Genomic DNA, 15,603 nt, shown 5'->3' with positions numbered 1-15,603 from the left:
ATCACTCAAGGTTTCTGCTGCTGATCAATATCCAGCGACATGGAATTGACGTCAACCCGTGAAAAAAGAAAAGAAAGACTTGCATTTATATAGCGCCTTTCATGACCTCAAGACGCCCAAAGCACTTTATAGCCAATGAAGCACCTTTGAGGTGCAGTCATTGTTTTAATGTAGGAAATGCGGCAGCCATTTTGTGCACAGCACGGTCCCACAAACAGCAATCTGATAATGACCAGATAATGTTGGTTGTGGAATAAATATCGGCCAGACCTTCCCTGCTCTTCTTCAATATAGTGCTATGGGATCTTTTACATCCACCTGAGAGGGCAGACAGGCACTCGGTTTAACGTCTCATCTGAAAGACGGCACTGTTGATAGTGCAGCACTCCCTGGGTACTGCACTGGTGTGTCAGTTTGGCTTATAGGCTCAAGTCTCTGGAGTGGGACTTGAAGTCTCAAACTTGTGACTCAGAGGTGAGGGTGCGACCAACTGAGCAATTGTGTATCAGCAGCTTCAGGAGAGGAAGAGTGGGAGGAGGGAAATGTTGGAATAACCGGAGAATCCTGAAAACCTAGCAGGTTGTGGAATTATATAAACGAATCCATGCAGTGTAAAGAAGGGCTACCAGCTCCTCTTAGCTTCCAAGCTCAGTCGTGTACATAATCTAGGTTGTAAGTGGGGATCATTATTCACTTTTGTCATTGTGTTAGATGATCATTGCCAGTTGTAAGAAAGAAAGGAAACATTTATTTATATACAACAAGTTAATGGAAAGTAAAATTGAGCTGAATGTAAAATGGGTAGCCAATCCCATCCCATCAGTTTCCTGCTGTACAGATAAGGTTAAAATGACCCCAACAGTATTTCATTAAAAACCCTCGTGCATCAACATAGAAACAAAGAAAATAGGTGCAGGAGTAGGCCATTCGGCCCTTCGAGCCTGCACCGCCATTCAATAAGATCAAGGCTGATCATTCAACTCAGTACCCCTTTCCTGCTTTCTCTCCATATCCCTTGATCCTTTTAGCCGTAAGGGCCATATCTAACTCCCTCTTGAATATATCTAACGAACTGGCATCAATATAACTCTGCGGTAGAGAATTCCACAGGTTAACAACTCTCCGAGTGAAGAAGTTTTTCCTCATCTCAGTCCTAAATGGCTTACCCCTTATCCTTAGACGATGTCCCCTGGTTCTGTACTTCCCCAACATCGGAACATTCTTCCTGCATCTAACCCGTCCAGTCTCGTCAGAATTTTATATGTTTCTATGAGATCCCCTCTCATCCTTCTAAACTCCAATGAATACAGGCCCAGTCGATCCAATCTCTCCTCATATGTCAGTCCTACCATCCTTGGAATAAGTCTGGTGAACCTTTGCTGCACTCCCTCAATAGCAAGAACGTCCTTCCTCAGATTAGGAGATCAAAACTGAACACAATATTCCAGGTGAGGTCTCACCAAGACCCTGTACAACTGCAGTAAGACCTCCCTGCTCCGATACTTAAATCCCCTAGCTATGAAGGCCAACATGCCATTTGACTTCTTCACTACCTGCTGTACCTGTATGCCAACTTATGACTGATGTACCATGACACCCAAGTCTTGTTGCACCTCCCCTTTTCCTAATCTGCCGCCATTCAGATAATCTGCCTTCATGTTTTTGCCCCCAAAGTGGATAACCTCACATTTATCCACATTATACTGCATCTGCCATGCATTTGCCCACTCACTCAACCTGTTCAAGTCACCCTGCAACCTCTTAGCATCCTCCTCACAGCTCACACTGCCACCCAGCTTAGTGTCATCTGCAAACTTGGAGGTATTACACTCAATTCCTTGATCTAAATCATTGATGTATATTGTAAATAGCTGGAGTCCCAGCATTGAACCCTGCAGCACCCCACTAGTCACTGCCTGCCATTCTGAAAAGGACCCGTTTATCCCGACTCTCTGCTTCCTGTCTGCCAACCAGTTCTCTGTCCACGTCAATACATTACCCCCAATACCAGGCACCAAAATTGCCTCAACTGTAAAACACACATTACTCCCAGTGTATGCACATCCATGTCAACAACCCCTCACGAACTGTGTGATCAAAATGTTCAAAATACATAGAGGTATGTAAGCTTTTGAAAAACCAATAACAAAGAACACTATCTGCGTGTACCAGACTATAGGTGAGAATCCCCAATTGTATATCCTTATATAATGCTGTACAACACTGCTGCAATGGGGAGAACTGTATAGGACAGGAATGGCAAGCTTACATTGCTTCTCTCAGAGCACAGTCTACTGATGGCTAGAATCAAACTGCTTGTTATCCCATGTAAGAGCAGCTGGTAGCAGCCATTGCTGTTGACAAAACTGTGCCTCCGAGTCACAGAATGAAACTACCTCCTAGGAACGATTTTGCTGCCTTTGGAGGCTGTTGTGTCACATCACATGTTCAGGGATTAATGATGTGCTCAAATGGAGAAAGATGGGCCATATAATGGTCTCCTCTATCCTCCTTCTTGGCTCAAAGGACTTGCATCTTTCGGCTTCAGTCTTAGCCAAGGCATAAAAACAAGTTTTCCGTTTGCCTTTTTCAAACCACTTCCACCCCTTTAAATACCCAGCAGCGTCTACTGATGCTGCAGCAGCCCTTTCACTGCAGCAGCACGGGAACCTTCCCTTGTTAGCAGCGGCAAGTTCCTTCTTGTGGCGGGGAGTACGATTAATGACCTCCCCCCACTCTAAACCCAGGAAAATGTGTCTGGGTTGTGGCAGTGTCAGTGCAAAGAGGGAAATCCAGCTTCAAATGTGAGAGAACGTATCGGCAGAAGTTGGAGTCTGGAGCGACACAAGGGGAAGCAACAGATACTCGAGTCTACAGAACTAAACAAGTTCATGAACATCTCAGAAAACCTTAACAGTTTAAGAGGCCAGGACTGGCTGTGAGAGAATGAATCAGAAGATGCTAGAGTTTGGGCTGATTAGGATCAACGACATGTTTTTGTTAGTGTAGCTGAACCAGCCTCATTATCCTCATTCTATTTCTCTAGTTACAGGATAATACATTCTATGTTTTAAAAAAAAATCCTTTTGCAAGTGACAAACCCTTTGAGGATTTTGGTGGTTGCAGAAATTATTTCATTCTCTGTTTTTTAAAAATCTTAAGAGCTTATTTAAAATAAATTCCTGTGTCTCTGTTGTAGTTTTTTTTAAATTGTATATAGCAACTATCAAACTCTGATCACTTTCTTGCTGATCCTGACCTTCAAAGTCATTTCACCATCAATGCAATGAAAGAAAACTACAAATAAACATTACAATCCCATTTTGTTTTTTGAAATGGAGATGTGCATTTTTTATGATATAGCACTCCACGGCAGAGCTCTGCATGACTAGAAAGCATCTCGGGATTTGGGCCCAGTGATTTGTGGCCTGCAGGATTTCCCTAGTGGATGGAAAATCACCTTGGCCACAAATTGGGCGCACACACTATCTGTGCCTGCATTCACAATCTGCACCTCTGTAGCATTCCCGCCTCTGAGTCAGAAGGCCGTGGGTTCAAATCCCACTCCAGAGACTTGAGCACAAAATCCAGTCTGACACTCCAGTGCAGTGCTGAGGGAGTGCTGCCCTGTCGGAGGTGCTGTCTTTCAGATGAGACATTAAACCAGTATGCCCTCTCGGATGGATGTAAAAAATCCCATGGCACTATTTGAAGAAGAGCAGGGGAGTTCTCCCCGGTGTCCTGGCCAATATTTATCCATCAACCAAAATCACTAAAAGAGATGATCTGGTCATTACCTCCTTGCTGTTGTGGGACCTTGCCGTGTACAAACTGACTGTGACTACAGTTGAAGTGAATTCAGTGACTACACTTCAAAAGTACATTATTGACGGTAAAGTACTTATGACAGCCTGAGGTCGTGATAGGCGCTATATAAATGCAAGTTCTTTCTTTCTCTGTTGCGTAATGTTGTATGCCAGGGGGCATTAAATGTTAACGTTTACCAGGCAGAGCTTATCGATTTGGATCAAGTTCTGCAGCGTGTGCTTCATGAACTCTGCTGCTTTGCCAAAAACAGCAGCTCTAAATCTGGCAGCAAGGTAAATAAAGCACTACTGCTGGCCTGCACTATAGAAAGCATTTGCGGCTTCTCACAGCAACTTAAATGCTTCCATCTGAGGCATCTCTCTCCTTTGGAAAAATATAACTGTTCGAAGTAAAGCTGTGGTCGGGACACATTTCCCAAAGTTTCGGAATTGTTGGATCCTAATATTTAGACCCCAGTGATCGTTTAATTTGTTTTCATAATTGAAATCTACAAGAAATATCTGAAAAAAAAGCCATCTTAAACTTAGACTGTCTGGGTCAGAATGAGGTTAGGCTTGCTACAAACACTTTTTGCATCCCGTCTTATTAATTTCTGTAGAACTGTTCAATTGAGGGGGGAAATAATTGGAAGAGGAATGAAAAACATTTTTTAAAAGAGGCTCTGTTTATGAAAGGATTACAGCAGCACGCGTGGTAATAAATCATGCCAATGACCTTGTTGCATAGCCACATCTGCATTCATGGAAAGGAATGTTTGATTTGTTGTGTCTTTTGTCCTAAAAACTTGGCCATGCAAACAAAATGTTAGGGCTGGCGTACATACAGCATAGGATAAGGATTCTCAACAGACACTAATCTGTGCAAATATACTTTGCTGTGCGTAATTGGGTTTGTACATAATATCCATGTATACTTATTAGCTGTAGTGTACAACATTATTTTATTTTTTGCAAGGTGATTTCTTTCTTTTCTCCCCTGTTTTTTATTCTTCTCCAGGTCACCCAGTAACGAGCTTCCACGCTTCCACCAGTGCCATCCTAATCTCTCTGGCAGGAAGCATCGGTTTGGTGCCTTCCCCAATACGATGTCTGAAATTGGAAAGCTCAATTTTAGGAGCTATGGGGCCAAACCTGAATTTTAATACGCGGTAGCACAATGCCTTTAATGTGAACAATTGAAAACTGGAAAAAAAATTGGTGCTCCTGCTTTGCTACATTCTATCCGTTTCTCTTTTGAAGGGAGTTGGGGGATCATTCTGAATTTGGGCGTTAGAGTAAAACGGTTGACCTCGGATTGGCGAACCATTAATCAACGGAAAGTGTAATGTCTGTAAGCTTGTAATGTTTGTAGCTCCACACTGTGGATGTGGACGTATTGTGTACTGCAAGTGCAGGATTAATAATAAACAGAACCAGGCAGATTTCCGGAGACTTCCGAGAGAGCTGCCTGCCATGTTAGGAGCTGTGTGCGCTGTGCTCTGTGAATATATCACAGAAATGAAAATCAGGCTAATCCAATATCACCCGTTTTACACTGTAGCCCAACATCAGAATAACCAACAGTTTTCCCGAATCTGTTTCCTTCTACTTGTTGGTTCAGTATCCTTGTTTGTTTAAGCAGAACCTCTTCACTTAGCATTTTAGCAAAGCAAGAAGCAACAACGAAAGCTTAAAATACCAATTTTTGCCGTGGTTGCTGTGCATGTATAATACAGTCTTTTAACCATGATTTGTAACAAAGATTGTGGCACTGTACCATTTAAGAAGGCTAACCATGTTGAGATCCATGTTTGGCTACTAGTTTTTATTGAAACATTTCTGTCCAGACAGTCCCGATAGGTTTGTAGGAATGTTTCCCCTTTGGTTTAACATGTCTTTTCCCCCTCATTCGAAATTCCAATTTTCAGAAAACACACTGGAGTTCTAGACTCATTAATTTTGTTTTCATCGCTCTCTCGGAGCTGGGAGATAAGGGAGCTGTGTTCAGTTTTGGCTAGCCAGGGCCAGGACTCTGCCTGATACCATGTCTGACTTTCCTAGAACTGGAATTAATTCCTCTTTTGGTCCTATAATTGCACAGGGCTCGTTGGAGAAAACAAAATCAAGATGTGTTTTGTAGCAAGTCCTTTAATTTTGGTGCACAATTTCAGTAAGCAGCTATCAAACATATCTCCAGCTAACTTGGAAAGTAAATGGATGATCTGTCGATCTGGTCACATGGATTGCCTTTTTACAGCTTGTAATTTTCTTAATTTGAATTCCTGATCTCAGCTGTGCTGTCAGGCGAGGAGGGAGCCACTTCCTCACCAGGCAGGTTGCTAGTCAGGCCACCCGACTTTGCTCTTGGGCTTCTACTGGCAAACATGTTAAGAACAAAAGACACCTAAAGTCAGATCCCCTACATGCCCTTCTCACAGAGGGGGCATTGAAGAGGACAAGTGAAAACTATTATTTGCCGATCTGTCAATGGAAGGTGAATTGGGTTAGGAATATAGGAAGGACAGTGTCAGCTGTGGCTCAGTGGGTAGCACTCTCGCCTCTGAGTCAGAAGGTTGTGGGTTCAAGTCTCACAAAAAATCCAGGCTGGCACTCCAGTGCAGCGCTGAGGGAGTGTTGCACTGTCGAAGGTGCCGTCTTTTGGATGACGCCCCGTCTGCTCACTCAGCTGGACGTAAAAGATCCCATGGCACTATTTTGAAGAAGAGCAGGGGGGATTATCCCCAGTGTCCTGGCCAATATTTATCCCTCAATCAACATAACAAAAACGGATTACCTGGTCATTATCACATTGCTGTTTGTGGGAATTTGCTGTGCGCAAGTTGGCTGCCACGTTTCCTATGGAGTACAATAGTGACTACACTCCAAAAGTACTTCATTGGCTGTAAAGCACTTTGAGATATCCAGTGGTTGTGAAAGGCGCTATATAAATCCAAGTCTTTTATAGAAACAGGAGTAGGCCATTCAATTGATCCCCAGCCTCAACATCTTTTGAGAGTTCCAGATTTCCACTATCTTTGTGTGAAAGAGTGCTTCCTGACATCTCCCATGTTGTTCAGTATTTTTATTTAGTTTTAACTAGAACTCTGACCTTAGTTTTGATGCTTATTTATTTTTGGTTGCAATGCAACTTTTCTCTTTAAGCCTACAGCATGGTTTTGCTGTGAGTACAGCAATTTGTATTCGGTTGTGAGTTTGTCTAACTCAGTGGTTCTCGAATGTTTTTGGTTGAAAGACCCTGTATCAAATGGATTAGCAATCACTGACTACCCCCATCTAAATTATAATACTATATACTACTCATAATATGAAAGTGCTGCATGAAAAGAGTGCTTTAATAATGCTTTTAAGAAAACAGGTATTTACTTACAGACATCAGTGAGATACGTGTGTGCCACACTATCATTGATGAACCTTTTTGACACCCAGCCGTGGTAACTGCAGATTGCCTGCCGATTTTTATGCCGCTCTCAGCGCTCCTCCATGCATGCTCCTCCGCTCGGTGAGACAGCCAGCCCATTCGATGCTGCACATGTGGCGGCCGCACTCCGCTCGTACCAAGCCTGCCTCCAGCTGCCGCTCATTTGCTGAGTCTTGACCATGGCACCACTCCTGTACAGCCAGCCCTGATCAATACTCGTTATTTTGCGGACCCCTGGAAAGTCTCTCCGGACCCCCAAGGGTCCGCGGACCCCGGTTTGAGAACCACTGATCTAACAGTCTGTATTCTGTCAGCTCAGTGAGTTCAGAAACCTCTGACTACCCAAATTTCATAAGTTTGCCCACTTTCTCACCTGATCCATGATCTAACTGGATCTTTTTTTAGTGACATGGCATCATCAGAACCATCATATTAGTAAGCATGCAGCAAGTAATGAGACCATGGAATAATTTAGAAGGATTCAATGTACTTTTAGGTCAACTAAATGCAAAAAGAAAGTACAAACTTAATTAACTCCTGATGGATTGATAATTTTTTTTGATATAATGAGCCAAATCTTGCTGGAATAATCATGGTGTATTAACAACTCACGCCGTTATATACGGCCAGCAAATTCAGGGGATTAAGAGATTCGGCATGAGTTGCAAATCTCCAGAACCTGCTGGTCGATTTACGCCTTCTCATAAATGGCATCTCGCCCTGAGCCTCCCCGTTATTTTTAAGAACTTGCTGGGTTTTCACGTTAATTGCCCATTAAACTCACCGCCGAAAGTTAGGGCTGGTGAGTAAGGGTCTAAGTGCCGTTTTAACGATGTGATAATTGTTAATGCAATGCCAATCAATCTCTCCGGCCCAGAAAGGGTGCAATTTAAACTGTTCAACCTGATTCCTGCATGTAGTCAATTCTTCTTGGAGATCTAAAAAATGTCACATTTTATATATTTTTTCATACTTTTCATTTTTTCTCTCTCCCTCTCTCTCATTATCCAATATCGTATTTCCCTCTCTTTATTTATCTTTTTGCATCTTATTTAACTCTTAACTCTCCCTATTTCCTTCTCAATAGTTCCTCTGTTTTTATCTCAATCCTTAAATCTGAAGGAGACTGTTGGTCCCGTTGTTCAGTCAGACCCAGATGCCCATTGCCCTCACCGCACCATGATCAGCTCGCAGTTACAGCAAGTTACAGCGCAAAAAGGTGTTGAGCTGAAGGGTGCAGGTCAAAGCCTAACTAACGGCGAGATTTGGCACATAGTCCTTTTAGCAACAATCTCCTCTCTTCTCATGAAGCCATTGACTTTTGCTGGAATATGGTTCCCTGATTGCTGGGAGATTTCTGGTACCTTGTACAAATGCATGAGCAGAGCAGGCAGTTTAACAGCAGGGAAAACACAGCTGTGTCCCATTGAGTCCTCGTCTCACAATCGCAGTCTCTGAGTGAGAATCTTAGCTGATTTTTCTTTCCCCTCCTCATTCACCCAGGGGTGCTAAAGCCGATTGCCAATTCAGTACAGACTAGGCCCCCGAACATCTGCAGGTCATCGGCCCCAGTATAAGTGGCAGGATTCTCCTGCAGGTGACCTTTGGCGCTGACTCTGCCAAAGTTTGTGGGGTCTGGAGGGAGGTCACCTAACAAATAATGCTAGCAGGGACCCTTACCATTTGGGGATATCGCAGATGCCCATCTGCCAGAAACAACTGCAAATTGCGGCCTAGAGTGCCCTTATAAGGGCGGCAGAAATTGCTGCCATTATTTTTTCAATCTGCGGAGGTCCAGACCCCAATTCTGACAATCGGCAGGCTGCTATTACCTGCTTTCCTTTGGCATACTGTCCTGCCAATGCCCCACAAAGCTGGGGTCCATGGAAAGTCCAGGCCTGGAATTATCCAGTTACCACCCCACCCTGCAGCAGAGGCTCTGCCCCTAAGAAGGCCCGACAGAAACTGCTGGGATAGGCTGGGATCCAGTGTATCCAACTCCTGGACTCATTTGAGGCTGCCAGGAACTAAACTTGGGATCGTTCTTATTTGTGTGGCTCAGTTCCACACCAGGTATTTCCTTCAAATGCAAGAGTTCTTCCCACTGAACCACACTGAGCTACAAAGGGGCACCTGACAGTGTGAAACGCTGATGATTCATGTGTATGTGCTAAGAATGAAAAGGACCATTTGATGGCTCAAAGCTAAACTCTATCCTAACTCCCCCATTATAGTATCCAGCTGAATTTAGAACATTGCTACTGACTTTGGTTCTGCTGTCCTGCCTGGTAGATTGCTCCAAACATTCCTTTGGTAAAGTAATTCTTCATATTATCTGTTTAAATTAATTTAAATGAATGTTCTCTGGTCTGCTCCACGCATAGTTAAGTACAGCCATCCTTGTCATCCAGTTCTCGTTCCCCATGAATCAATCCACATTGAAACAATCCTGTCCAATTACGTGTCTTTTGTAATATTTTTGCTGTCTATTCTGCATTGATTGCATTTCTTACCTTCATGTCATTGACAAATTTGAAAGCTTACATTTAGTTTTAACACTGAGTGTATAAATGTAGTTCAGAAACAACACGATTCCAAACACTGACCCCTGTGAGACACAACGGACCCCAGTCGTCTTATTATTTAATCACTTCTTTTCAAATCCCCAGTTCTACCTTGGCTTCTTGTGATCTTGGGAGCCAATGTAGGTCAGCGAGCACAGGGGTGATGGGTGAGTGAGACTTGGTGTGAATTAGGACACGGGCATCCAAGTTTTGGATCACCTCTCGTTTAAGTAGGGTAGAATGTGGGAGGCCAGCCAGGTGTGCATTGGAATAGTCAAGTCTAGAGGTAACAAAGGCGTGGATGAGGGCTTCAGCAGCGGATGAGGTGAGGCAAGGGCGGAGGCGGGCAATGTTACGGCGGTGGAAATAGGCTACAGATATGTGGTCGAAAGCTCATTTCAACTCTATGACACCAAGGTTGCGAACAGTCTGGTTCAACCACAAACAGTAGTTGGGGACAGGGATGGAGTCAGTGGCTCAGGAACGGGGTTTGTGATGGGGACCGAAAACAATGGCTTTGGTCTTCCCAATATTCAATTGGAAAACATTTCTGCTCATCCAGAACTGGATGTTTGACAAGCAGTCTGACAATTTCAAGACCGAGGAGGGGTCAAGAGAAGTGGTCGTGAGGCAGAGCTGGGTGTCATCAGCGTACATGTGGAAACTGATGCTGTGTTTTCAGATGATGTTTCCAAGGGGCAACATTTAGATGAGAATTAAGAGGGGCACAAGGAAAGATCCTTGGGGGACACCAGAGGTAACGATGCAGGGGCGGTGAGAAAAGCCGTTGTTATTGCATCATATGGGAATAAAATGAAACTATATAATACATTCATGTATGTTATAAAGAATAAGTGTTGAGGGATAAGTGTTGACCAGGACATCGGGGGAACTGCCCTGCTCTTCTTTGAGTAGCACCATGGGATCTTTACTGTCAACCTGAGAAAAGAGATTGGTATAATGCTTCATCTGAAAGACAGCACTTCTTACAATGCAGCAATCCCTCGGTACTGTATTGAAGTGTTTGTGATGTTTCAGTAATGCTTTCACAGAGACCTGTAATTGATAATTAATGAAAACTCACACATAATCCATTCACTGAAAAAGAATGACTGATTAGTGGCTTATAAATTTTTGGCATTGGAGACTTCTAAAACAAAGTGATTCATATCTGGAGAAATATGATTCAGACCCCAGAGAGCTATTATATCCTTAAGAAATTGGCAAAATCACATTATATGTGGGAGCCTATTAAAATGTTTCTATGGTATGAATCGCTGCTGCTGTATCGGCAGTGTTAGTTTATTTTATAAAATCTGGAATTTGTACACATGGAAATAAATGCTGTATTTGCGAAACTAGGTTGTTGTGTTCTGATCTGTCTATCAGATTTTCCAGTCATCATTCACATCTGGCTCTGCAGATGACCATCTGAATGCTGGCTTAATTTTACTGCCCAATTCCCCTTTCTGGCGCTCCCAATGACTTGGAGAGTGAATAGCTGAGCTGTATAGACCGGGCCCCAGCTTCCATCCTTGCCAGTCTCATTGGGGGAGTTGGTAGGATTGTTACCAGTAGCAGAAACTCTTGTTGGAATGGTAGGCTATTGGGTAAGGAGAGGATGAGGCTCTGCTTCGATTAGCCCTTGGCAAATGACCTTCTGAAACCCACAGTCAAGTCTTACACGTGAGTAAGGTACTGGAGAGCATTGATTCCCATGGAACCATGCCCAGCAAGGAGTCAGCACCTTTGGCGGGAGTCACAGGGGGCAAAAGAAGCACAACTGTTAAGACAGAGCTGAGTATATAGGCAGCTCTTAACACATAAAATGATTAAAATTAAGTTTGAAAAGATTACAGTGGTCTATATTGGTAATTTTCAAATTTTATATTGCAGCCAATTCAAAGGTGAAGTGTAAGATTCCCCCCTTGAGGTGCTCTCACTGTATGGAGACAGCTTTATACTGGAGTTAAAGTTTGCATTTACATGAAGTTGAAACTGCTTCTCATCGGTGTAAAATGTGAAGTGTAATTGACCTATACGTTTTGACAAAAAGTTGTAGTTTAATGCCTGCAAATGTATAAGCAGATGATTTGTTTTCAACTATTTGAAAAAGATAGTGTCATTTGTTCCTATAATCCTTCAAATGGAGTTCACTATTTTCAGCCGTGCCCTTATTAGAAGGTGGTGAGTGGAGGCAAATCGCTTTCTTGTAAGGAGAGTAAAATAGGGAACTAGTCTCACAAAGACAGACAGACTTGCATTTGTATAGCGCCCTTCATGACCATTAGACATCCCAAAGTGCTTTATAGCCAATGAAGTACTTTTTTGAAGTGTAGTCACTGTTGTAATGTAGGAAACACAGCAACCAATTTGCACACAGCAGGCTCCCACAAACAGCAATGTGATAATGATCAGATAATCTGTTTTAGTGATACTGGTTGAGGGATAAATATTGGCCAGGACATAGAGGATAACTCCCTTGCTCTTCTTCGAAATAGTGCCCTATGGTTTTTAAGTTTACCTGAGAGAGCAAGGGAGATGGAGCTTGGTTTTACAACTCATCCGAAAGATGGCACCTCCATCAGTGCAGCACTCCCTCAGTGTTGCACTGGAATGTCAGCCTAGATTTTTGTGCTCAAGTCATTGGAGTGGGACTTGAAACCAACAACCTTCTGGCTCAGAGGTGAAGGTGCTACCCACTGAGCCAAGGCTGACACTCCCAGGGTAGCTCTCTGACATCTCTCGTTGGCTATATTGATGAATGTCTGGAATCAAATCAAATTAAATTATGGTAGTGTAATGGTTATGTTACTGGAATTGTAATCCAGAGACCTGGATTAATAATCCAGAAAACATAAATTCAAATCCCACTATGGCAGTTTGAGAATCCAAATTCAGTTTAAATCTGGAAATGAAAAGCTGGTGTCAGTAAAAGTGACCGTGAAGCTGTCGGATTGGTGTAAAACCCAACTGGTTCACACATTTCCTTCAGGGAAGGAAATCTGCTGTCCTTACCCAATCTGGCCTGTGTGTGACTTCAGTCCCACAGCAACATGGCTGACTCTTAACTGCCCTCTGAAGTGACTTCGCAAGTGATGCAGTTGTACAGGGCACCTCGGGCCGAGCAATAAATGCTAGCTTTGCCAGCGACGCGACAGCCTGAGAAAGGACTTTCAAAAAAAAAAATCATTTTCTCACAAGAAGAGAAAGACCAAGGAACTAGTCACTCTTAACTCTCTCATGCCTGTTGCTGGCTAGCTTGGTGGATGCCTGGATTTGAATCACCATTCAGCGCAGCTACTGCAAGGAGAAGAGAGGCTTTGGGAGAAGGGAGACAAAATAAGCAAATTCTTGTGAAGAAAAAAAATGTTTATGGTTTGAAATTATCAATGAAGTTGTAGAATTGAGGAATTGGTCTTATCCAGTGAATCTTCATTCAGCACGTGCACAAGCTGCGTGTAATCCAGAGACTCTGTGGCTAGTTTGAAGAAGGGGCAGGTGGTAAAATTAGTGAAGTGAGAAATAACTCTGCTCGATTTTAAGTGTTTGCCACTTTGTCTAATTTCCTCCGTAACCTTTCAGATGTATCCTCCTCACTGGTTGGGTATTCGCCCTTGAACATTTAAACATTTAGAAAAAATAAATTCACCATAAAGGCACCTTCTGTTTTCAATCCAGCCAAAGTCCATATAGACTTGAGCTAAACAGAAAGACAAAAATACTGTGCAGCCCACTGTAAAGCTCGTGAGGGCATTCAGCTTCATGCGATGCACAAGTTGAGTTTTGAAACTTGTTATACAGTCCACCTTAAAGTCTTTGGGAACCATAGACATGTAATGAATTTGTTTTTCTTTCTTAGTAAATGCTCCAAAATGGTACCCAAAATGTCAGCTGGCCAGTTCCTGTATTGTTCTAATGGACCTGGAATTAAAATGAGATTGGCGAGCTTATGAAGTTTAGATTCTTTTTTGGTATACAGCAAGTTTTAATTGGGAGGATATGCATTTCATTTATCCTCAGGGACTCCCTGTATAAAATAACCTATTTTAAGAATACCACAAAACAGTTGCAATTTTAGCTAAAGTCGCATTAATTTGGGGTATGTTAAAATAACTAGAAATGTAAAAATATAAACTGGGTGAGGCAAGCAGAAACACACAGACAGAAAATATCCCTTTCAAAACAGATACCCGACTTAACTTTGCCCCATCCTGTAACAGTGGCTAACCGACTCAACAATGGGTCAAATCCAGAACCACATAGCTTGGTTTTTCCCTAAGCATTTGTACATGTGGAATAATGATCAGTAATGTTCCCACAGTCTGTGGCATTTTAATAGATGCAGGTGGTTCACAAAGTGCAATTTTTGTGGAAAATATTTGTGGAAAAGAGTTTTTTTGGAAATGAGCCACAGCAAATTATTGTTACAAGCTATTCACAAGGTTTAGTGGCCTGACAAAATTGTACATGCTCGGGAAATTGAATTACAGGAGCCTCAAGGTATTATTATCTAACCGCCTTGAGGATTAAACTGCCCTACACTACAACTGAGGTCCATATGGCTATCATTTATTTAACTTCTAAATAGATGGCAGTGAAATGGGTGATTTCAGGAGAAGATGTTCTATACTTAGGGTTACCTCTTCAATCAGACTAGCACAATACCTAGATTGTTCGGTGCTACAGGCTGAATAACTTCACAGTCGGTTGGACCTCTTTGAACTCGAGTGTCAATTTGAGTCCATCACTATCCAAGATCCCACTCCCCTCCACTTCTTCAAGGTCATGTCATTGTTTTTATACGCTCCTTTCACACAAGTACTGAGAATCACGATGAAGTTTGTGAGGTGGGTACGTATCTTATTTTGGAATTTCAAGTGGCCAAATGGTTATTGGATGAGCAGCTCCTGATAATTGGTATAGAAGGCCAATGAGGTGGCAACAGCAAGTCAAGCAAGGGTGCCTGCCACATTTCAAAATCCTCCTGGTGTAACCAATTGGGCAATATGAACCATCAGCCTTCACTGTGTGTCTTTTCAAAAACGATTACTACACCTGTACCATGAATACAGAGATGGCCTGCCGCTATTTCAGGTATATTGAATGGTCTAGGTTGCAGGGTGTCTTCTCCCTCAGTCACATCAGTAACCCTCCTTCTGTTGATCTAGTCTAATGAATAATAATGTCATTTATGTGTCACTTCAGGCCACTGTAACTTTGTTTGATCTGTAATGGACCTTTTGAATTTGATTAAAAAGAAATAATTTAACTTTTATCATCAGTAATTGCATTCTTTTTAGTTTGGAAAATATGCATGTTAAAACTAACAAACTCCAAATGAAAGCAGCTAGCAAATTTGTTGCTTCCTGTTTCCTTGCTTGGCAGTAGTTTTGCTAATTTTTATCAAATTAGTTGCGCCACATAGCTTGAAATATTCACAGAACCATCATTTATATTGAGTAATTAATGTCACAGTTGTGTATTCCAATAGGTCAGTAGGCTTTCAACAAAAGCTTTGTGAAAAGTTCTTTTGTGGTATTCTGCACATTTCCTGAAAGGCGGACTATGTTTGCAGAAAATTTGTGGAAAACCACTAAATATTTGTGAATAGAGCATACTGTGCCTACAGGAATACCAGAAATTCTGGGACCAACTCTTTACTTGGGCTTTGGTCTTCAGTCCACCAGCTTGGATTAACTTTTTAAGTAACATTTTGAAAAACAGTCTGCCTTAACTTAGTCCCATTTTACATTGCCTATGCTATCACTCTATATTGCATATTCTTCTCCTC

At 42.4% G+C, this 15,603-nt stretch overlaps 1 protein-coding gene across 2 annotated transcripts in view; it reads left to right on the top strand.

The window, feature by feature from the left end:
• The window catches only part of gas7b (growth arrest-specific 7b), a 437,192-nt gene that overhangs the window by 123,811 nt on the left and 297,778 nt on the right, over positions 1-15,603 (top strand). The gene's annotated exons all lie outside the window — the stretch shown is intronic.

Source organism: Pristiophorus japonicus, chromosome 16, assembly GCF_044704955.1.
Source record: "Pristiophorus japonicus isolate sPriJap1 chromosome 16, sPriJap1.hap1, whole genome shotgun sequence".
NCBI classification, from domain to species: Eukaryota; Metazoa; Chordata; class Chondrichthyes; family Pristiophoridae; genus Pristiophorus; species Pristiophorus japonicus.
This window is presented reverse-complemented; position numbering and strand designations above follow the sequence as displayed.